Below are 21675 nucleotides of genomic sequence, written 5' to 3'. Positions count from 1 at the left end.
TCTACACAGAACTTGTACACAAATGTTCATAGCAGCATTATTCATAATAGCCCCCAAATGGAGGTAACCTAAATGCCCATCAACTGATAAATGGATAAATAATATGAGGTATATCCATACAATGGAATATTATTCAGCCATAAAAGGATTGAAGTATTGATACATGTTATAATGTGGTTGTAGCTTGAAAAACATGCTAAGTGAAAGAAGCCAGTCACAAAATACCACATATTGCATGATTCCTTTTGCATAGAATGTCCAGAATAGGCAAATCTATATATGGAAAAAATAGATCAGTGGTTGTTTATGGCTGAGAGGAAGTGGGCAAGTGACTTTTAATGAGCATTGGGTTCATTTTTGGGGTGATGAAAATGTCCTAAAATTGATTATAGTGACGGTTGCACAACGCTGTGAATGTACTAAAAACCATTGAACACTTTGAGTGAACTGTGTAATAAATAAAATATCTCAAGCTGTTTTATATGTATATAAGAAAGATGAGTGGTTTTTGTTTTTGTCTTCTTGATTTTGAGAGGTTCAAGTGGAGATGACCAGGTAGTTAACCATGTGGCTCTGGAGCTCAAAGCAGAAATCAGGGCTGGAGATATATATTGGGAAATATAGGGGACAAAGATACTAACTGAATTTAAAAAGAAGCAATCACCAGAGAAAGTGTGTCCAGCTGGAAAAGAGAGGGCCTACACCTATCCCTGAGGGACACCAACATTTAAGGGGTGAGAGAAATAACAGGAGACTTCAAAAGAGGTGGAGAGGGAGTGGTTAGAGATGGAGAAGTGAGATCAAGAGAGTAAAAGTGGAAGGCAAGGAAAGAGTGTTTCCAGATGTAAGGAGTGTCAACTGACTCAGAGAAATTAAGTTAGGTCATGATGATAATGCCCATAGGATCTGCAGTAGGGAGATCCCTAGTGACTTTGAAGAGTGGTTTTCATAATGTGGTGGGGCAGAAACCGGAGGGCAGTAACGTGAGTATTTATTTATTTGGCTGCGCTGGGTCTTCATTGCTGCATGCGGGCTTTCTCTAGTTACAGCGAGCGGGGACTACTCTTTGTTGTGGTGAGTAGGCTTCTCATTGTGGTGGCTTCTCTTGTTGTGGAGCACGGGCTCTAGGTGCACAGGCTTCAATAGTTGCAGCATATGGGCTCAGTAGTTGCGGCACACAGGCTTAGTCGCTCCATGGCATGTTGGATCCTCCCAGACTAGGGATTGAACCCGTGTCCCATGCATTGGCGGGCGGATTCTTAACCACTGGACCACCAGGGAAGTCCCTAACATGAGCTTCTAGACATGAGTAGTAGTTGAGGAATTGGAGACGTCCTTGTGTAGGTAGTCAGAGAGATGTATCCGTGAACGGCAGATCTGTAAACAGAAGAAAGCAAGCAGAGGTTGAAGTGGGGTTTGGTGGGTTGGGTGGGAGATTTCAAGATGGGAGAGGTTATTTAAATGCTTATGGAAATGAAAGAGAGCGGAGAAAGGGGACAATTGATAAGAGGAATAACGCCCTGACCACCTTTCAGGAAATCGCATTATGTTGCCTCCTTATCCTACTCATTTTGTTTACTGTAGTGCTTATCATCTCATTATCATGGAACTTTATTATGTTCACTATTTATTGTCTGTTTCTACCTTGCTCCAGGAAGGCACGGATTTTTATCTCTTTTGTTTATTTCTTAAGTCCAAGCATCTAGAATAGCATCTGACATATAGTAGGTACTCAAAAAACACTTGTTAAATAAATGAACGAAAGAGCAAGTTTTCTAAGAAGGCAAGAGGGAAGAGGAGCCACAACAGCCAACAATATGGGTCCTGCCCTCACAGTACTTACAGTCTAGTTGTGAAGTAGACTCCATTGGATTCCATAACTTCCTGCTTATTGTGGGAAGCAAAGGAGAGGGAAAGGTAAAGAGAGTTTCTCAGATGTATGAAAAGCGATGGGGGAATATTCATGTGATAATTATGGTCTGCGTTGTTCAGAGCTCTAATTTAACACCGTTAAATTGTTAGGTCTTTGTACTTTGAGACTTTCAAGCCTGGCGCACAAGAGAAGCTGAATAAAGCTTTGCGGCAGAGAATAAACTGTGTTCAGCTTAGGGCTGCTGCTTTTCTGAAGCGCTTTCAGTCACAGATTTTTGAGGCGTACTTCTAGGTCCTTTATCTATGGGACAGACTGTGGTGATAAGGGAGGCAGGGGGAAGGGGCTGATTCCGAAAGACAGAGAGAACCGTGTGGCCAAAAGCTCGTGCAATCGCACAGCCTAGGGGGTGGAACAGCCAGCCACCTACAAGCAGCCGTGACCGGGCCACGAAACGCGCCCACGCCCTGCCTCCCGCTTCGGCGGCCCATAGGCGGGAACCGAGCTGCGCTTGCGCGCGGCCTGCCGAAGAGTGGAGCGGGGAGAGGCGCGGCTGCAGCTGGAAGTCACGTGGTGCAGCGGCCAGCCGCCCCGCCCCTCTGCAGCCGCCCCGCCCCCGCCCCGCCCCTTTCCCGGCGGGACGCTCGGAGCCGCCCCGAACTGCGCAGGGCGGTCAGGGGTGAGTGTCCGCGAGGGGCGCGCGTTGCACAGAGTTGGGCGGGCGTGGGCTGGGGTGCGGGCCGGCGGAATGCTTAGCGGGGGCCAAGGGGACAAAATGGCGGCGGGGTACGCCCTTTCACCCCCTCCTCTCACCTGGGAGTGGGTGCGGAGAAGGGCAGGGAACACTGCTGGGGGAGGGGAGCCGCGGCTACTCGGGAGGGCCCTGGGGTCCTCTGAGGAGGCCTGGGGGCGGGGGTGGGCAGGCTTTGGGCCTGCCCTGTGGACTCAGCTCGGGGTGTGAGCGACAGCGGACTGCGCGCACCCCGCGGGCCGAGAGGTGGACAGGGGGGCTGCGTTACTCCTTAGAGGGGCGGCCCGGTCCGAGGTTTCTGGAATATCTAAACTGCGAAGGGCTAGCGGAGGAGCCGCCCTCCCAGCCTTTCATTTGACAGGTGATCGTCATCATCTCATTCTCAGCGGGGTTTACCACGCTTTCCCTGCACAGTGACTCGGGTATTAGCTCTCCCCGGGAAGTAGGGCGGGAAAGGTCTCTCCATCTTACAAATGCGTAAACTGAGGCCTGGAGGGGTAAAGAGTTTAACCAGGGCCTGGCACCTGGGTGTAGTAGAACCCAGCCTTCTGCCTGTTCTAGTGCTCTCTTCCCAGCACTTTATTCCCGCCTACCCTCCCCTACCAGTGAGGGACGGAGTGAGGGACGGGATTGTTTGAAACCAGGCAGAAAACTGGTCCTCCAAGCAGCACCTGCTGCTGTCAAGTGGCTCTCGCTGAGGTGGGGCCTGCCCGCCTGAGAGCAGCTTCCTGTCGTTTGTGAACTGTATTCCTCATTCTGTTTGTGCTAAGTTATTCTAACATGAAAATAGCTGTTCAGTATAGTCATCTTACTGAGTAGATAGTAGTTCCTTATGTGTATTATAGTTTGTTATAGTTTACCTATTGATTTCACCAACATTAATTTCATTCTCATAAACAATCCGAGGTGGAAGGATGGGTTAAGTGTTATGTCCATTTTACCAGTGGGGAAACTGAGGTCATTACTTGCTCCAGATCACCCATTGGTGAATGGTTCATCTGGAATTAAGTTTTCAGACCTGAGGTTGGTATTCTGACCAGTGTCCCTGTCTGGTTTATATTGATGCTCTGGCCCTTGTATTTTTTTTTTCCTCCAGGTAACTATGACTTTTCCTCAAAATGTAGTGGTGCAGATTGATTTATGCTGCATATTGAAATGATCTGAATAATATCCACTAAGGAATTAATATTTTAATCAAAGAATTTTTAATATGATTTGGAAAGGTGTCTTTGTGGGAGGAAGTGTGGTATGATGGCCTTGAAGGCAAACTGATCTGAGTTTGAATCCCAGCTCTCCTACTTGTTCTTGGACAGATTAATTTTTCTGAGTCTTGGTTTCCTCATGTATAAAATATGGATGTTATTATCCACCTCATAAATTTGTTGATAGCAAGTAAATGAGGTGTCTGTAAAGCGTTTAGAACTGCTCCTGGCCCGTAGTAAGCACTCAGCAAATGCATGCTCCTTTCCTTCTTTCTCTCCACTCCACTGAGCTGCCATTCTTTATTCTCTAAAATTCTCTAAAATTCTCTAAAATTCTCTAAACCCTGGTGGTTTAGGTCAGTCTACCTGGTGGATTATGCATGGAAGCATAATCAGTGTTGCTATATGAATGCAGTTATGAATAATTTGTTGATTGGTCTCCAAAGGATCTAGTGTTTTAAACATAGACTTCAAAAATATTTGTCCTTACAGCTTCATAGATATTTAAGAATCACTAAAATGTTGATTTGATATTGACTTTATTAATTCCTTCATTTAACCACTTTAATGTTTTAAGGATAAGATTAAGGGGCTTGAGATTCTGTCTTTTCTTTCACCTTCATACCCAACTACAACCCAACCTAATTTAAAGGAGAAGCAAAAATTCTTTGGGAATCACATGGGAACATTCTTTAAACACTTAGAAAGTGATGGTGGTATTTAGTGGGAAGTTAAATAGAATTTTCTTTAATGGTGCAATCTAATATCCATTGTGAAATTGGCATTTCTGAAATTGTAGAAGTGAAAACGGCAGATGGCATGTATAACAAAATAAGTCACTAATAGAAATCTGTTTCCAGTTTTATGCTGGGATGGTAACCTTTTTCACAAACGTGTTTGGCTTTGGCAGTAAGTCTTAAGGAATATAAGCAAAAGATCTACAGTCCATTGGTGGAGACAACCTTAAAAAATATTAGAATGAAATGATTTATAGGCAGACTTTCCCCTCTGTGACATGAAACACTAAAGATTTCATGAAGCTTTGCTAAAATAATTACTACTTTTTAATGATAACTTAAAAAAATATATGTTTATTTATTTATTTGTGGCTTCATTGGGTCTTCGTTGCTGTACATGGGCTTTCTCTAGTTGCAGTGAGCAGAGGCTACTCATCGTTGTGGTGCCTCTCATTGCGTTGGCTTCTCTTGTTGCGGAGCACGGGCTCTAGGTGCCCGGGCTTCAGTAGTTGTGGCGCGTGGGCTCAGTAGTTGTGGCTCATGTGCTCTAGAGTGCAGGCTCAGTAGTTGTGGTGCACGGGCTTAGTTGCTCCACAGCATGTGGAATCTTCCCGGACCAGGGCTGGAACCTGTGTCCCCTGCATTGGCAGGTGGATTCTTAACCACTGTGCCACCAGGGAAGTCCCCTAACTTCTTAAAGCACTAAGTTTATTATATATTTAATATTATATATTTTGTGAAATGGAGAGAATAGAAAAATTAATTTCTGTATACCAATTTATTTCAGCAGTTACCTATGCATGGACAGTCTTGTCCCGTAAAAGCTATCACTCCCCATTGTTTTGAAGCAAATCTCAGACATCATATTTCATTTGTAAAGATTTCTGTATGTGTCAAGCCAGCTTTTAATATACTATTGGAAAGAGAAGTAATTTTGATATTTTCAAAGAGGCATGCCAGGTTCATGGGAGAAAATAAATGCCTTTTATTTGATGTTTTCATGGTAGTAAATATAGGTGTGATCAGAATTGAAAACCTCATTAAACAACTTGGACTTATAAAATGTCTGTGTTGCTCTTCAGAATACTACTTATTTTACTGTAATACACTTACTTTCCATTAGGAAACGTGAAAAATTATTGATAGTTTTGGAGTATGCGGACATCAGCATTGTTTAAGTACCAGTCTCAGAAAGGTAAATACTAAGATTTTCTTATATTTCAGAAAAAGCAAAAACATGGGTGATAGATTTTATGAACATTGGAGAGGAACTGATTGAAATCCCGATTTTTCTAGAATTTATTGACAAACATGAGACAATTCATAGATGTACTGTCCTGACTTCAGTTAATTGGGCCTATAATTTTTAGAATAGTGCTACTAGCAGGCTTCTCACTATTTTGGGCCTGCCATTTGATTCTTGCCTTTACAGAGCCTGGTGACCGAACTCAGAGAAGAGAGAAGCCTTTCCTGGCACTTGAGCCAGTCTTCACATTTTTATCTCTAGGACTCTCAGGTGTCTCTACATTCTGGGACTGCAGGGCAGGGTAGGACAAGTGAGACCTCAGTTCATCACAGGCAGCAGCTTGTTCAGAAACGTTGGGGCCAGTTAGTCCTAGTGTTCATTCCCTGTTTACTGACTTATTTTGTTTTTTGTGCTCTATTTTCTACGTGGCCATTGTTTTGCCATAGCCTGGGTTCTCAAATTTAATTTGAGTAGCACTGCCAATATATTGCCATATCTATTTTTTTATATTAGCTGATTTTTCATTTAGGTTAGTGTTATAAATTTTCTTTTAAAATTTAAGTAGAAATGTAGTTCTTTTTATAGAAAAATGTTTTGTAGATAATAGTATGGGTGGTAGTTATGGCAAATGTCATGAAACTAGTAACTGATTGAAATTTTGGAAATTGTAAGTTCTATTTTTAGAAAACAGCTTTATTGAGATATTTAACATACCATTAAATTCAATCATTAAAGTGTACACTTCAGTGGTTTTTAGTGTATTCATGGAATTGTGCAACCATCACCACAATCAATTTTAGAACATTTCAGTATCCCACTATGAAGCCCCATAACTATTAGCATTCATTCCCTATTCCTGACTTCCCTCCCCACTTTTCCATCCTACTCCCTACCTCTGCCCCAGGTAACTACTAATCTACTTTCTTTCTCTATGAATTTGCTTATTTTGGCAAATAGGATCATGCAGTATGCGGATTTTTGTGTCTGACTTTTTCCATTTAACGTAACATTTATAAGGTTCATCTATGTTGTAGCATGTATCAGCACCTTATTCCTTTTTTTAAAATATAAGTTTCAGGTGTACAGCATTATAAGTTACCATCTGTATACACTACGAAGTGACCACCACCACAATTATAGTTACCATCTATCACCATGTAGTTGCCCCCTCCTTCGTCCACTTCCCCCCCACCCCCCACCAATCCCCTACCCCTCTGGTAACTACTAATTTGTTCTCTGTATCTGTGAGTTCGTCATTGTTTTATTTTGTTTGTTTGGGTTTTTTTTCAGTCCACATATGAATGAAATCATACAGTTTTTTCTCTTTCTCCTTCTAACATATTTCACCTATCATAATACCTTCATGGTCCATCCATGTTGTTGAGAATGGTAGGATTTCATTCTTTTCTGTTACTGAATAATATTCCATTGTATATATATATATCACATCTTCTTTATCCACTCATCCATCGATGGAGACTTAGGTGGTTTCCTTACCTTAGCTATTGTGAATAATGCTGCAGTGAACGTAGAGGTGCATGTATCTTTTTAAAATAGTGTTTTCTTGTTCTCCCAATAAATACCTGGAGGTGGAATAGCTGGGTCAAATGATAGTTTTATTCTTAATTTTTTGAGGAATCGCCATAGTGTTTTCCGTAGTGGCTACACCGATTTACAGTCCCACCAATAGTGTATAAGAGTTCTCTTTTCTCGGCATCCTCTCCAACATTTGTTATTTCTTGCTTTTTTTGATAATGGCCATTCCAACAGGTATGAGGGGATATCTCATTGTGGTTTTGATTTGCATTTCCCTGATAATTAGTGATGTTGGACATGTTTTTTCATGTGCCTGTTGGCTATCTGTATTTCTTTCTGGAAAAATGTCTATTCATATCCTTTGCCCATTTTTAAATTGAGTTTTTTCTGTTGTTGTTGAGTTGTGTGAGTTCTTTATATGTTTTGGATATTAACCCCTTATCAGATATATCATTTGCAAATATCTTCTCCCATTTGGTAGGTTGCCTTTTTGTTTTATTGATGGTTTCCTTTGCTGTGCATAAACTTTTCAGTTTGATGTAGTCCCATTTGTTTATTTTTGCTTTTGTTTTCCTTGCCTTTGGAGTCAGATCCACAAAAACATTTAAAGACTGATCAGTGAGGTTACTGCCTATGTTTTCTTCTAAGAATTTTATGGTTTCAGATCTTACATTCAAGCCTTTAATCTGTTTTGAGTTAATTTTTGTGTATGGTGTAAGATGGTGGTCTAGTTTCATTTTCTTGTGTGTGACTGTCCAGTTTGCCAACCACCATTTATTGAAGAGACAATCCTTTGCTCCTTTGGTGTAAATTAATTATCCATATATGAGTGGGTTTATTTCTGGACTGTGAATTCTGTTCCACTGATCTATGTCTCTATTTCTGTGGCAGTATCACACTGTTTTGATTGCTGTAGCTTTGTAGTATAGTTTGAAATCAGGGAGCATGATACCTCTAGCCTTCTTCTTTCTCAGGATTTTTTTGGCTATTCAGGATTGTTTGTGGTTCCATACAAATTTTGGAAGTGTTTGTTTTAGTTCTGTAAATGTTGCCATTTGAATTTTGATAGGGATTGCATTGAATCTGTAGATCACATTGGGTCATATGGACATTTTAACAATATTAATTCTTCCAATCCATGAGCATAGAGCATCTTTCCATTTATTTGTGTCTTTTTCATTTTCTTTCACCAGTGTCTTATATAGTTTTCAGTTTACAGGTCTTTCATCTCCTTGGTTAAATTTATTCCTAGGTATTTTATTCTTTTTGATGCAGTTATAAATGGGAATGTTTTCTTAATTTCTCTTTCTGATAGTTTATTATTGTGTAGAAATACCACAGATTTCTGTGTATTGATTTTGTATCCTGCACCTTTACTGAATTCATTTATTGGTCTTAACAGTTTTTGGTGGAGTCTTCAGGGTTTTCTATGTATAGTATCATGCCATCTACAAATAGTGACAGTTTTACTTCTTCCTTTCCATTTTGGATGCCTTTTATTTCTTTTTCTTGCCTAATTGCTGTGGCTAGGATTTCCAATACCATGTTGAATAAGAGTGGTGAAGGTGGGCATTCTTGTCTTGTTCCTGTTCTTAGATGAAAAGTTTTCAACGTTTCACTGTTCAGTATGTTAGCTGTGGGTTTGTTGTATGTAGCCTTTATTATGTTGAGGTATGTTTGCTCTGTACCCACTTTGTAGAGAGTTTTTATTATAAGGGGATGTTGACTGTTGTCAAATGCTTTTCTGCATCTATCAAAATGATCATGTGATATTTATCCTTCCTTTTGTTATTGTGATGTATCACATTTATTGATTTGTGAATTTTGAACCATCCTTGCGACCGTGGAATAAATCCCACTTGATTGTGGTGTACTTGGTGTATGATCCTTTTACTGTATTGTTGGACGCCGTTTGCTAATGTTTTGTTGAGGATTTTTTAATCTGTTTATCAAAGCTATTGACCTGTAATTTTTTTTTTGTTTTTTTGGTCACGTCCTTGTCTGGTTTTAGTATCAAGGTAATGCTGGCTTCGTAAAATGTGTTTAGAAGGTTTTCCTTCTCCTCAGTTTTTTGAAAGAGTTTGAAAAGGATAGGTGTTAAATTTTCTTTGACTGTTTTGTAGAATTCACCAGTGGTGCCATTTGGTCATGGACTTTTGTTTATTGGAAGGTTTTTTATTTCTGTGTCAGACTCCTTAATAGAAATCTGTCTATTCAGATTTTCTATTTTTTCATGATTGTCTTGAAAGATTATATATTTCTGGGAATTTATCCATTTCTTCTAGGTTGTCAAATTTGTTGGTGTATAATTATTTATAATAGTCTCTTTTGATCCTTTATTTCTGAGGTATCAATTTTAACATCTCCTCTTTCATTTATGATTTAATTTGAGTCCTCCTCCTTTTTTTCTTGGTTAGTCCAGCTAAAAATTTGTTGAATTTGTTTATCTTTTCAAAGAACCAGTACTTAGTTCCATTGATCTTTTCTGTTTTTTTTTTCGTTTTAATTTCTATTTTATTTGTTTCCTTCCTATCTTTATTATTTCCTTCTACTAATTTGGGGCTTCATTTATTCTTCTTTTTGTAGTTCCTTTAGGTGTTAGGTTAGATTGTTTATTTGGGATTTTTCTTGTTCCTTAAGGTAGGCCTGTATTGCTATGAACTTCCCTCTTAGAACTGCTTTTGCTTCATCCCACTGAATTAGGTATATCACATTTCTGTTTTCATTTGTCTCTGGGTATTAAATTCTCCTTTGATTTCTTCAGTGACCCACTGGTTGTTAAGTAACATGTTGTTTTACTGTCCATGTTTCTGTGATTTTTCCCATTTTTTTCCCCTTGCGATTGATTTCTAGTTTCATACTATTTGGTTGCAGAAGATACTTGACATGATTTCAGTCTTCTTGACTTTATTGAGACTTGTTTTGTGACCTAACATGTGGTCTGTCTTGGAGAATGTTCCATGTGCACTTGAGAAGAATGTGTAATCAGTTGCTTTTGATGGAATGTACTCTATTTATCTATTAAATCTACTTAGTATAATTTGTTGTTTAAACCTGATGTTTCCTTATTGATTTTCTGTCTGGATGATCTATCTGTTGTTGTAAGTGGGGTGTTAAATTCCCCTACTATTATTGTATTGCTTTCCATTTCTCCCTTTAATTCTGTTAATATTTGCCTTATATATTTTGGTTCTCCCCTGTTAGGTACATGTACATTTAGAAATGTTATACAGTCTTGCTGGATTGACCCCTTTATCCTTATATAATGTCTTTGTCTTTTAATACCATCTTTGTTTTAAAGTTTGTCTGTTATGAGTATAGCTATTCCAGCTTTCTTTTCATTTCTATTTCCATGGAATATCTTTTTCCATCCTTTTACTTTCAGTCTGTGTGTGTTCTTTCTTCTGAAGTGAGTCTCTTGTAGACAGCATATAGATGTTTTTTTTTTTAAATCCCTTCAGCCACTCTGTGTCTTTGGATTTGTGAATTTAGTCCATTTACATTTAAAGTAATTATTGATGGGTACTTATTGCCATTTTGTTAACTGTTTACTGGATGTTATTGTAGTGCCTCCCTGTTGCTTATTTTCTTTCTCTCTTCCCTTGTGTGTTGGTGGTTTTCTTTAGAGTTATGTTTAGATTCCTTTCTCATTTTCTTCTGTGTATTTACTGTAAGTTTTTTCGTTGCTGTTACTCTGAAGTTCACATACAATATCCTACTTACTGTATAATTAGTATGTATTGGGTTGGTAGCAACTTAAATTTGAACAAATTCCAAAGGTTTATCTTTTTACTACCCCCAACATTTTATACTTTGATGACACATTTTACATCTTATTTTGTGTATCTCTTAACTAATTGCAGTTATAGTTGATTTTATTACTTTTTGTCTTTTAATTTTCATGCTTGCTTTCTGAGTGATTGATCCACTACCTTTGTTACTTATTTACCTTTTCCAGTGTGATGTTTCCTTCCATAAATTTTCTTATTAATTAGTGTCATTTCTTTTCAGCTTAAAGAAGTCCCTTTAATATTTCTCTTAGGGCCAGTATAGTGATCATGAGTTCTTTTAGCTTTTGCTTCTCTGGGAATCTCTTGATGTCTTACTGAATTCTGAATGACAACCTTGCTGGGTAGAGCATTCTTGGTTGGAAGTTTTTTCTCTTTACTTTGAATATGTTATGCCATTCTCTTCTGGCCTGTGAAGTTTCTGCTGAAAAATCTGCTGATAGCCTTTTGGGGTTTCCCTTCTATGTAACAAGTTGTTATTCTCTTGCTGCTTTTAGGATTTTCTCTTTACCTTTAACTTTCAGCATTTTAATCATAATGTGTCTTGTTATGTATCTCTCTTGATTCACCTTATTTGGAACTCTTGGGGCTTCCTGGACCTGGATGTCTGTTTCCTTCCCTAGATTAGGGAATTTCTGAGCCACTATTTAAATAATTTATTTTGGCCCTTTCTCTGTCTCTTCTTCTTCTGGGACCCCTATAATGTGAATGTTATGCTGCTTAATGTTGTCCGAAAGGTCCCTTATCATATCTTCACTTTTTAAAATTCTTTCTTCATTTTGCTGCTATGTCTGGGTGAATTCCATTCTTTAGTCTTCCAGCTTGATGATTGGTTCTACCTCATCAAGTCTGCTGTTGAACCCCTGTAGTGTATTTTTCAGTTCAGTTATAATTTCTGTTTGGTACATTCTTATGTCTTCTATCTTTTCGTTGAAGGTCTCACTGTGTTTTTCCATTCTTCCAAGTTCAGTGAGCATTTTATTATTATTACTATTTTTTGCTGCATTGGGTCTTTGTTGCTGCACACGGGCTGTCTCTAGTGCAGTGAGCGGGGGCTACTCTTTGTTGTGGTGGCTCCTCTTGTTGCAGAGCACAGGCTCTAGGCGCATGGGCTTCATTAGTTGTGGCACGTGGGCTCAGTAGTTGTGGCGCATGGGCTTAGTTGCTCCATGGCATGTGAGATCTTCCTTGACCAGGGCTTGAACCTGTGCCACCTGCATTGGCAAGTGGATTCTTAAACACTGCGCCACCAAGGAAGTCCCTGGTGAGCATTTTTATGACATTACTTTTAACTCTTTATCAAGTAGATTGTTTATCTCTCTATGATTTAGTTCTTTTCTTGAGGTTTTTTCCCTTGGTTTTTCAGTTGGAACATATTTCTCTATTTCCTCATTTTGCCTAAGTCTCTGTGTTTGCTTCTGTGTATTAGCTGTATCAGCTGTTTCCCAATCCTGAAGGAGTGGTCTTATATAGATGTCCTGTGGGGCTCAGAAGTGTAATTCTGCCTGGCCACCAGAGCCAGGTGTTCCTAGGTGGACTGCATGGGCCTCCTATTGTGGCAGGGCCACAGTGACTGTGGGGCACTGATGGGCAGGGCTGTCACTCAGCTGGCTATGAGGCCTGGCTTAGGCACAGGGGTAGGCAGAGCTCTAAGTGGGGCATGGCCACTGGCACTAACAGGTTACATGGAGAAATTCAAATGCATGCCCGCCAGCGCTGGCATTAGCAAGGTAGCCTGACATCACAAAAATGGCTCCCACTGACACTTCCTAACTCACTTTGTGAGGCCAATATCACCTTGATACCAAACAGAGTAAATTACAGGCCAGTATCTTTGATGAACATTTCAATACAAGCAAAAATCTGCAACAAAGTATTGTTGAGTCAGCAAAAAGTATTCAGACTGAATTCAACAGTACATTGAAAGGATCATTTACCATAATCAAATGGGATTTATTCAACATTTACAAATCAGTAAATGTGATATACCACATTAGCAAAATGAAGGCCTCAAATCATATGATTATCTCAATAGATGCAGAAAAAACATTTGACAAGATTTAATGCTAATTTATAATAAAAACTCTCAGCATAGGAGGGACATACCTCAACATAATAAAGGCCATATATAAAACAAACCTTCAGATAACATCATACGTAATGGTGAAAAATTTAAAGCTATCTCTCTAAAATTGGGGCAAGACAAGGATGCCAACTCTTGCCACTCTTATTCAGCATAGTATTGGAAGTCCTAGCCAGAGCACTTAGGCAAAAAAGAGAAGTAGAAGTCATCCAAATTGGAAAGAAGTAAATTCACCACTATTTGCAGATGACATGATTTTATAAATAGAAAACTCTTAAAGACTCCACCAAAAAGCTATTAGAAATAATAAATACAGGGGAATTCTCTGGTGGTCCAGTTGTTGGCGCTTCGTGCTTCCACTGTGGGGGTCACAGGTTTGATCCCTGGTTGGGGAACTAAGATTTTGCATGCTGCATGGCCAAAAAAGAAAGAAGAAAGAAAGAAAGAATAAATACAGTAAAGTTGCAGGGTACAAAATCAAAATACACAAATTTGTTGTGTTTCTATCTGCTAGCAATGAGCAGCTCGCAGGAAGAGAAATTAGGAAAAGAATCCTATTTAAATTACAACAAAAAGAATAAAATATGTAGAAATAAACTTAACTACAGATTTGAAAGACCTTTACACTCAAAAGTGGAAGACATTGAAAGAAATTGAAGAAGACATAAATATAAATAGATATTCCATGCTTATGGATTGGAAGAAGTAATATTGTTAAAATGTCCATATTACCTAATGCAATCTGCAGATTCAGTGCAATACCTATCAACATTCCAAGGACAATTTTCAGAGAAATAGAGCCAAAAATTATAAAATTTACATAATATTAAAATTTACATGGAACCACAAGATACTGAATAGCCAAGGCAATCCTGAGAAAAAAGAACAAAGCTGGAGGTATCACACTCCCTAATTTCAAACTATACTACAAAGCTATAGTAAGCAAAACAGCATGGTATTGGCAGAAAAATAGATAAACTGGTCAGTGGAAGAGATTTGCGAGGCCAGAAATAAACCCACTCATATATGGAGAATTGATTTATGACAAAGGAGCATAGAACATACAATGAAGAAAGGCTGACTTCTTCAACAAATGGTGCTAGGAAAACTTGACAGCCATGTGCAAAAAAATGAAACTCTAGCTCACACCATACACAAAAATCACTAGCTCACACCATACACAAAAATTAACTCAAAATGAATTAATGATTTGAATGTAAGACCTGAAACCGTAAAACTCCAGAAGAAAACACAGGCAGTATGCTCTTTGACATTGGTCTTAGCAATATCTTTCTAGATTTGTCTCTTCAGGCAAGGGAAACAAAAGCAAAAATAAACAAATGGGACTACATCAAACTGAAAAGATTATGTGCAGCAAAGGAAACAGTCAGCAAAACAAAGACAACCTACTAAGGGGGAGAAGATACTTGCAAATGATGTATCTGATAAGGGGTTAGTATCCAAAATATATAAAGAATTCATACAACTTAATAACAAAAAGCAACAACCCATTAAAAAATGGGCAGAGGATCTGAATAGACATTTTTCCAATGAAGACATACAGATGGCAATAGGCACATGAAGAGATGTTCAACATCATTAATAGGGAGATGCAAATCTAAACTATAACAAGATACCCCTCATGCCTGTTAGAATAACTATTCAGAAAGCCAAGAAATAACAAATGTTTGTGAGGATGTGGAAAAAAGGGAACCCTTATGCACTTTTGGTGGGACTGTAAATTGGTGCAGCCACTGTGGAAGACATTATGGAGATTCTTCAAAAAATTAGGAATAGATCTACCATATGATCCAGCTATCCCACTTCCTGGTATTTATCTGAAGAATATGAAAACACTAATCTGAAAAGATAGCTGTATCCCTATGTTCATCACAGAATTATTTGTTTTAAAATAATTTTTAAAAATTTTATTTATTTATTAATTATTGGCTGCATTGGGTCTTTGTTGCTGCACGCAGGCTTTCTGTAGTTGCGGTGAGCGGGGGCTCCTCTTTCGTTGCAGTGCACGGGCTTCTTATTGCGGTAGCTTCTCCTATAGTGGAGCACAGGCTCTAGGTGTGTGGGCTTCAGTAGTTGTAGCGCACGGGCTCAGTAGTTGTGGCTTGTGGGCTCTAGAGTGCAGGCTCAGTAGTTGTGGTGCACGGGCTTAGTTGATCCACGGCATGTGGGATCTTCCTGGACCAGGGCTCGAACCCATGCCCCCTGCATTGGCAGGTGGGTTCTTAACCACTGTGCCACCAGGGAAATCCCCGCAACATTATAATCACTAAGATATGGAAACAACCTAAGTGCCCATCAACATATGAATGGATACAGAAGATGTGATACATATATATATGATATGGATATGTATTTGTATACACACACACACAATGGAATACTACTGAGCCACAAAAAGATGAAATCTTGCCATTTACAACCACATGGATGGAACTTGAGTGTATTATGCTAAGTGAAATAAACCACATGGAGAAAGACAAATACTGTAAAATTTCACTTATGTGGAATATAAAAACAAACAAAAAATAAGTGAACAAACCAAATCAAAAGAAACGTGGATAAAGAGAACAGAGTAGTGGTTACCAGAGAAGAAGGGACAGAAAGGAGTAGGGTGAAATGCATAAAGGAGATTAACTGTGTGTTGACACATGGAATCTAAATTTTTGGTGGTGAGCACACTGTAGGGTATACAAAAGTAGAAATATAATGTTGTATACACAAAATTATATAATGTTACCAGGTGTATATATATATATATATTATATAATGAACCAGGTTACCTCAAAAAATAAATCTTAAAAAAAAGTCTCCTGTCAGTGTCTCAGTCCCTGGGGAATGTTCTAATTGGATTCTGCCTCTCTGGCAGATGCTTCGAGATAGTAAGTGGGTCCTCATTACTTAGGGTCCACGCTTTTTAATCAGGTGTTTTTACGCTGATTCTTGGGTTAAGTCTACCTGTGAGCCCTTTAAGAGTGGGTTGTCCATACTCTGAAGTTTTATAGGTTTCCTGGGCATATTTTCTGTTGGTATTTGAAGACAGTTTGGGGGGCCCATCTCTCCTGTGCAGCGTCTACCGGTTGGAGTGCTTGATGTGGAGCTCACATCCCTCACTTTTCAGGCAAAGATCCATACCTTTGTGGTTCCTCCCGATTGTGAATTGACACAGCTGGTGGGTGGGTTTTCCTTGGTGAAACTTTCTCTGCCTCTCTGATCCTCTGCCTCTCCTATCTGTCTTGATGATGTGCTTTTACCTTTTGTTGTGGAGGTTCTGTTTACCCAGTTTTCATGTCCCTTTCCAAGGAAATTATTCCATACGTAGTTTTAGATTCATTGTGTCTGTAGGAGGAGGTGAGTTCAGGATCTTCCTGCAGCACCATGTGAACGCTCCCGAACCTTTTTTTTTTTTTTAAATAAAACTTTTTTCTTAGAGCGGTTTTAGAATTGCAGCAAAATTATGAGGCACATATAGAGACTTCCCATGTACTCCCTGTCTCCACTCATGCATAGCCTCCCCATTATCAACATCCCCTGCCAGAGTGGTACATTGGTTACAATTGATGAACCTACATAGACAAATTATTGTCACCCAAAGTCCATAGTTTACATTACTGTTTAGTCTTGGTGTTTTACATTTTATGGGTTAGGACAAATGTATAATGGCATGTATCCACCATTATAGTATCATACAGAGTACTTTCCCTGACTTAAAAATTCTCTGTGCTCTACCTATTCATTCCTCCTTCCCCTTGAATCCCTGGCAACCATTGATGTTTTTCTTGTCTTGGTAATTTTGACTTTTCCAGGAACTTCATTTCTTTTATGGATGTACCACATTTTATTTATTCATTCATCAGTTGATAGTCATTTGGGTTGTTGCACTTTTTGAATTCTATGGACAATGCTACTATGAATATCTGTGTATAAGCTTTTTTTTGTGGGGCTATATTTTCATTTCTCTTGGGTATGTTTCTAGGAGTGGAATTGCTGGGTTATACTGTAACTCTGTATTTAACCTTTTAGGAACTGCCAGAATGTTTACAAAACCAGCTGCACTATATTGCATTCACAATCCGCAGTGTATGGTGGTTCCAGTCTTTTCACATCCTCTATAACACTGGTTTTGTCTGTCTTTTGGATTATAGTCATTCTGGTAGTTGTGAAGAGGTATCTCATTGTAGTTGTGAGGTTGTGATTTGTATTTCACTAATGACTAATGATGTTTAGCATCTTTTGATGTTCTTATTAGCCATTTATTTATCTTTTTGGGAGAAATGAGAACATGGCCTTTTTAACCTGATGTAATGGTGACATTTAACCTGACGTGGGCTCTTGGTGTCACTCCTGTGCTTGCTCACTCTATTGGTTTTTTTTATTCAAGTGATTGCTCCCCAGAAATCCATTGTATTTACATACTCTACTGTGACACACACATCCCTTATTTAAGTTTATTAATCTACACATTATATTTTACCCAAGTAAGTTAAATTAGGTCCCATTTGCTTATTTTTCCTTTTGTTTCCTTTGCCTTAGGAGGCAGATCCAAAAAAATATTGCTACAGTTTATATCAAAGAGTGTTCTGCCTGCACTTTCTTGTAGGAGTTTTATGGTTTCCAGTCTTACACTTAGGTCTTTAATCCATTTTGAGTTTATTTTTATATTTTGAGTGAGAAAATGTTCTAATTTCCTTCTTTTATGTGTAGCTGTCCAGTTTTCCCAGCAGCAGTTATTGAAGAGACTGGCTTTCTTCTATTATATATTTCTGCCTCCTTTGTTGTAGATTAATTGACTGCAAGTGCACGGGTTTATTTCTGGGCTCCCTATTCTCTTCAATTGATATATGTGTCTGTTTTTGTGTCAGTGGCATATTGTTTTGATTTCTGTAGCTTTGTAGTATAGTCTGAAGTCAGGGAGTGTGAGTTCAGATTTGTTCTTTTTTCTAAAGATTGCCTTGGCTATTTAGTTTGTTTTGTGATTCCAAATGATTTTTTGTTCTAGTTTTGTGCAAAAATGTCATGGGTATTTTGATAGAGATTGCATTAAATATGTAGATTGCTTTGGGTTATATGGGCATATTAACAATTCTTCCAATCCATAAACATGGGTTATCTTTCCATCTCTCTGTATCATCTTCAGTTTCCTTCATCAGTATTTTATAGTTTTCAGAGTATAGGTCTTTCATCTCCTGGATTAAGTTTATTTCTAGATATTTTATTCTTTTTGATGTGATTTTTAAATGTTTTTTTCTTTCCCTGATAGTTTATTATTAGTGTGTAGAACAACAACATATTTCTGTATATTAGCCTTGTACCCTGAATCTTTACTGAATTCACTTCTTAGTTCTAATGGTTTTTTGGTTGGGACTTTAGGGTTTTCTATATATAGCATCATGTCATTTGCAAATAGGGACAGTTTTACTTCTTTTCTTCCAATCTGGATGCGTTTCGTTTCTTTTTTTTTTGTCCAATTGCTGTGACTAGAATTTACAATACTTTATTAAATAGAAGTGGTGAAAGTGGGAATCCTTGTTCCTGAGTTTAAAGGAAAAACTTTCAACTTTTCATCATTGAGTATGGTATTAACTGTGGATTTGTCATAAATAGCCTTTATTATGTTCAGATATGTTCCTTCTAAACCAGCTTTGATGAAAGTTTTTGTCATGAATGGATGTTGAATTTTGTCAGATACTTCTTCTGCATCTATGATTGTGATTTTTATTGTTCCTTTTGTTAATGTTGCGTATTACATTGATTTGCAGATATCGAACTGTCCTTGTATCCTTGGAATAAATCTTGGTTGATCATGTGTATGATTCTTTTTATATATTGTTGAAATCAGTTTGCTAATATTTTGTTGAGCATGTTTGCATCTATATTCATCAGAGATATTGGCCCATAATTTTCTTTTTTTGGAGTATCTGTGTCTCTTTTTGTTATCAGCATAATGGTGGCATTGTAGGATGAATTTGGGAGTGTTTCCTCCTCTTCAACTTTTGGAATAGTTTGAGAAGGATAGGTATTAGCCCTTCTTCATATGTTTTGTAGAATTTCTCTATGAAGCTGTGAGTCCCTGAACTTTTGTTTGCTGTCAGTTTTTTTTTATTATTAATTCAGTTTCATTGTTAGTTATCAGTCTGTTCAGATTATCCATTTCTTGTTGATTCCATCTTGGACGTTTGTATGTTTCTAGAAATTTATCCATTTCTTCTGTATTGTCCAATTTGTTACCATATAACTGCTTGTAGTATTCTTTTATGATTTTTTGTATCTCTGTGATATTAGTTGTAATTTCTCCTGTTTAATTTATTTTGTTTATTTGGGTCTGCTCTCTTTTTTTCTTGATGAGCCTGGTTAAAGGCTTTACATTTTGTTTGTCATTTCAGAAAACCAGGTCTTGGTTTTATTGATCCTTTTTATTGTTTTTTTGGTCTCCATTTTATTTGTTTCCTCTCTGATCTTTATTATTTCCTTCCTTCTGCTCACTTTTGGCTTTTTTGTTCTTCTTTTTCTAATTCCTATAGATGGTAGGTTAGGATTCTTATTTGAGATTTTTCTTGTTCCCTGACATAGGTCTGTATTGCTATAAACTTCCCTCTTAGGTCTGCTTTTGCTGCATCCCATAGACTTTGGAGAGTTGTGTTTTTATTTTCATCTATCTGAAGGTAATTTTTGATTTCCTCTTTGATTTTTTCATTGATCTATTTTTTTTAATAGTCTGTTGTTTGGTCCCCTTGTGTTTTTTTTTCTCATTTTTCTTCCTGTAATTGATTCTAGTTTCATACTACTATGGTTGGAATATTGCTTGATGTAAATTTTCTTAAATTTTAAAAAATAAATTATATTTATTTTTGGCTGCATTGGGTCTTCATTGCTGCATGTGGGCTTTCTTTAGTTGTGGCAAGTGGGGGCTACTCTTTGTTGTGGTGCGTGTGACTCTCACTGCAGTGGCTTCTCTTATCGCGGAGCACAGGCTCTAGGCATGCGGGCTTCAGTAGTTGCGGAGCTGCAATGGAGCAAGAGGGGCTGGAGCGGGCACTCAGTGTGGATTGGGGCATGCGCTGGGGCTGTCCAGGCCTTACAGTCACAGTCCAGACCACTCCCAATCTGCTGCTTCTGGGAGTGCCAGTAATGGCTGCCCTTGCCCCATTCAGATGCAGAGCTGGGTCCAAGTTGGCACCATCCCCCACAACTGTGCACTTTCCTTGGCAGCGGCAGCCTTCACCCTAGTCGGGAGCTGTGTGGAGGAGCAAGGTAGGCCAGGGCGTGCACTGGGCTGGTTGTGGAAACCAGCTAGAGTCCCAGGCAGTCTCAGTCTGCTTCCTCTGCCTTGTTTTGGGAGCAAGCAAGCATGTGCATGCTCTTAATGAGTGGAGTTCACGTTTCTCACAGCCCCCCTGCCAGTCCCACTTGTCTTCAAACCAGTGAAGGGGATTTGTCTTTCTGGTGTCGGACTCCGGGCCTGGAGTGCCCAATATGTGGTTCAAACCCCTCTATTTCCAAAGAGGATCTCCAAAATGAAGTAATTCCCCTACTTCTGTGTCCCCTCCTTCAGCTGTGGGTTCCAACCTGATCACTACTCTTCCCTTCTTTCCTGACTCTGTGTGGATCTTTCTTTACAGCCTTGGTTATGTAATAGTCTTTATGCCAGTCTCCAGTCTGTTTTCTGTGAGAATTGATGTGTTTCTTTCTTTTTTTTTTAATATGTTGTTGGGGGGAGGTGAGCTCAGCATCCTCCTATCCTGCTGTCTTGATCTCCTCTCCTGCATACATTTCAATTTATATCATTATAATCTTTTAAGGTTGTAATTGTACTCCAGTTGTATTTCAGAAAATCTGGAAAATAGCAAAGAACAAACATAGGCAGATTCTTAACCACTGTGCCATGAGGGAAGTCCTGCGTTACATAGATTTTTAAGTGTCAGTCTTGGGATATGTATTTGGGTCTGACTTCAGAGACCCATTCTTTACTTCACATTGCTTCTTGTCTATTTCAAATCTGTTTTCCAGTGCATATAGATCATATAGTATATAAGTTTTGTGTCTGCCTTAAAAAAGTTATTGGTATCTAGCCTACAACTGTCTTTACTGAAAAGCTCAGTAATTGATTCTGGAATGACCAAAAGAAAAAGAGGTAATTCTGCTTAAGCAACAAGCCAGCCTACTTCCTTCCTTCCTTTCCTTCAAAATCTTTGTTGAGTGACTACCATTTTTTAGATAGAATCTTAAGTAGAGGAAAGAGAAGATCACTGAGATGCTGATCCTGTCCTTCAGGATCCTAAAATATAGTAGAGGAGGAAATTCTCATCCAAGGAAAATGGGGAAGAGTATAACACTAATTGAGCATCTACTATGTGCTGGTTTTTATGTATTATTTAAAAAACTATTGGGGTACTTGTTAGGTAACAGATATTTCTTAACTGGTGGAAACTCTAGTATGCTACCAT

At 38.6% G+C, this 21675-nt stretch overlaps 1 protein-coding gene across 1 annotated transcript in view; it reads left to right on the top strand.

The window, feature by feature from the left end:
* Nucleotides 1-5706: 5706 nt before the first annotated feature.
* SCAPER (S-phase cyclin A associated protein in the ER) overlaps nt 5707-21675 on the top strand; it is a 493174-nt gene continuing 477205 nt past the window's right edge. The window contains exon 1 of the mRNA XM_060005554.1: nt 5707-5755. The gene's annotated coding sequence lies outside the window, so the exon portion shown is untranslated. The remainder of the gene's footprint in view (nt 5756-21675) is intronic.

This window comes from Delphinus delphis, chromosome 2, assembly GCF_949987515.2.
Source record: "Delphinus delphis chromosome 2, mDelDel1.2, whole genome shotgun sequence".
In the NCBI taxonomy this organism is placed as follows: domain Eukaryota; kingdom Metazoa; phylum Chordata; class Mammalia; order Artiodactyla; family Delphinidae; genus Delphinus; species Delphinus delphis.
The sequence above is the reverse complement of the archived record's forward strand: the minus strand, read 5'-3'. Positions and strand labels throughout refer to the sequence as shown.